The following is a 3,490-nucleotide window of genomic DNA, read 5'->3' as shown; positions in this document are numbered from 1 at the left end:
ACATATATATATGTATATATATATAAGGTATATTTATATGTATATGTACATATGGCATATATATTTATATAGATGTATACTACACAGACACGTGCATATATATGTGTATGTTTGTGTGTATATGTTTACTTATATATATGTATGTATGCATGTGTATGCGTGTAACTATTGTGCTGTAATCGGTTGAGTAAATTCATGTGTTTAAGATTGTGCGTGTGTGTGTGTCTGTGTGTATGTGTGCATACATGTATAATTGTTTAAGAGGACCACAATCGCTGTACATATATGTATGTATTTATATATGCATATGTATATATATATATATATTGATATATATGGATATACATATATAAGTAAATGTATATATGTATATGATATATATATGTATGCGTCTTCACCACCCCCATATATATATATATACATACACAAATGTATGTACGTATATCATCTTATGTATACGTAAGTGTATAAATGATCTTACATATATATTTGTGCGCATGCACACACACACACACACACACACACACACACACACATACAAACACACGTATATTATGCGAATTTGTGCTCTCTTTCACTATGTGATACATGAGCGTTTGTGGGCGTATGTGTGTGTGTGTTTGTATATATGCGTGTGTGTGTCTGGAGGGTGGGTGTGTAGATTCATGGATGCACCCAAGTACATATGCACCCAAGTACATATGCACCCAAGTACATGTGTAATTCTGCGCGATGCACACTCATGCAGCTTTGTTCAACCTTATTCACACCTTTCCTGTCATCTTCTACCATTCATCTGCTCCTCATGTCCCTTCCCTCCAGCCACTAGAGTGCAGTACTCTGGTAATTAATTGACTACCTAGAAACAACAGCCAAATTTCCTTGAAATCTATGCATTTCAAATCTTTTCCAACCATCTTCGCACAATAATCGTCGGAAATAGCTGTTTAGATATATCTGCGCATTAACAAAGTGACAAGATCACGACGGAAAGAAGGTTGCGATGAAACGGTTATCATCGATTCTTTGATCTGATAACGAACGCCAATTTTAAGTCGGTCACTCCACTTGCAAGAAATGATAGCCTCCGTTAGTTCATTTCACTCTTTACCTTCTTGTATAAAGACAAGAGAGATAAAATAATATAATCCTACATAGACTACTAGCATTGCCTTGTGTGGAACATCCCAGACATAACAACCTTATTAGGAAATTACTATTTTTAAATCTCACAAAGAGAGATATTCAGCTACATTACTTTGGAGAAAAGATTGTTTGCCAACATAACATGGCAGTCCTGGTTTAGGACGAATGTTGCTGTAATTTAGCTCCAGGAGAAATCGTCTGCAGCTGGTTATACGACACGAGCTGTGTCCTTGTTCTAAAATATAAGGACACAGAGCGTGTTGCATAACCAGCTAGAGACGATGTCTCCTGAGGCTAAATTACAGCTACATTCGTCCTAAACCAGGTCTGCCATGTTATGTTGGCAAACAATCTTTACTCCACAGCAACCATATATATGAAATTTCTGCCACACTTAATCTTTCGCTCAGTTAGTATTTCTCTCTTTTTTTCTCTCTTATTTACTTTCACACTGCCTTCTGTTTACAGCATTTCTCTACCACTCACTTTCTCTCTCTTTCGTCTCATCAAAATTTTTCTCTCATCTCACAGTTTATGTTCCATTATGTCTCTCCATTCGCCAACGCTTCCCATTTCACCCCTTTCTTCCCCTCATGTTCTCTCAGTCTTTCTACACTTTTTCTGTCACCGGCCTTCAATCTCTAATAAAGTCTACACTGCATCTCACAGACTCTGTGACTGTGTATGTGTGTCTGTGTGTCCCAATCTCTTCTGGTGTTTATTCTATCTGTCTGTTAGTCACTCTCTCTGTCTCTGTCTCTCTCCCTCTTCATTTTTATCTTTCTATACCTTTATCTCAGTATTCCTCCCTTTCTTTGTTACACATACAAACATCGTGCACGCACACACACACATACACACAGATACACACGCAGACACACATACACACGCTCTCTCTCTCTCACTCTCTTTCTATATATATATATATAAATATATATATAGTTTGAGTTTAGCTGCTCATTTAGTGAGTTGAATGGCTATTAAAAGCCATTCCTTAATATTATTGTTATATATATATATATATATATATATATATATATATATATATTATATGTATGTACTGACATCTCATGTCCTCGCTTCGAAAGATTTCACTCTTTACCACATCTCCTTTTGACCCATTTCCCTCTCCTGAAAACTTCACTCACTGCTCTTATTTCAGCTCTCTCTCTCTCTCTCTCTCTCTCATTTCCTTCTATACAATCACCTTCCCATTTCACTTGCGATCCAATGATTTCACTGACAACAACAACAACAATAACAACGACGCCACCAATTCCCCGAGCGTTTTTTGTCTCACCTCGTTGTTCATTGAAATGCGAGTCAACTCCGCCTTTGCCTTGTTTTTTCTCTGTCTTTCTCTTACACACTCTAGTTCTCTCTCTTTCTCATACACTCTGCACTTCTACCCCCCACTATTGTCTTTTAACACAGCTAGCCCGTTACCCTGCCACTTTACTGTCCTGCCTGCTAGACAAGCACCTTACCGTCCTACCGTCACTGGCATACCGTGCTACCGTCCTGTCACCAAGTCGTCCTGCCGCCATTCCTACTAAACTTTCTGTGAAATATTCCTGCAATATTCCTTGATTTTATATTGTTCTCCGCCTCTACACTTCTTCCCCGCTCGATCCCTGGGCGCCGAACACACATGTCTTTCCCGCCTCGTCACACTTATCTAATCATGACAATGACGACGACAACCTTCCACACACTTACGTAATAACAGCCCAACACGCATGCACTCTACAATAACCAAACACATAACAGTCCTCCCAAATACACGCACGTATACCTACGTGCGCCCAGACACAGAAGTAGGATACACGCATGATGTTGTGGACATTCACATTCACACTTACAAGTACATACACTTGTGTATGCACATACAACTGCATCCGATTTCCTGCATGTACATGTTTGGCTTTATATATGCATACATATGCACTACACATACGCACACACACACAACGCACACAATCACACATATAGGTTTTAAATTTTTGTCACAAATGCAGCAATTTCGACGGAGTGTGCAAATGGTACTTATTTTACCGACCCCGCCAAAAGGATGAAAGACGAAGTCGACCTCGGCGGAATCTGAACTCGGAAAGACGGACGAAATGACGTTAAGTATTCTGCTCTCAGCCTTATATAATATAACATATACATACACCTACTCATACAAACTCACACGCGTGCACACACAGTGGGAACGAGAGAGAGGCAGCCAAATACATTCAACAAGCATTAGACAGCCTTGATACACATTCATTACACAATTCTACATCCTTGTACGTGAACACACACATACTTCTACATAAACACGTATACGCACACACAC

The 3,490-nt window shown here is 39.0% G+C and overlaps 1 long non-coding RNA gene across 1 annotated transcript in view; it reads left to right on the top strand.

Annotated features, from left to right (window-relative positions):
• Positions 1–1,222: 1,222 nt before the first annotated feature.
• The window catches only part of LOC118767185, a 21,180-nt gene continuing 18,912 nt past the window's right edge, over positions 1,223–3,490 (top strand). The window contains exon 1 of the long non-coding RNA XR_005003089.1: positions 1,223–1,378. This is a non-coding gene — a long non-coding RNA (uncharacterized LOC118767185). The remainder of the gene's footprint in view (positions 1,379–3,490) is intronic.

The sequence above is a fragment of the Octopus sinensis genome, linkage group LG19 (genome assembly GCF_006345805.1).
Source record: "Octopus sinensis linkage group LG19, ASM634580v1, whole genome shotgun sequence".
NCBI classification, from domain to species: domain Eukaryota; kingdom Metazoa; phylum Mollusca; class Cephalopoda; order Octopoda; family Octopodidae; genus Octopus; species Octopus sinensis.
Note: the sequence above shows the minus strand (reverse complement) of the source record. Positions and strands in the feature narration are given on the sequence as shown.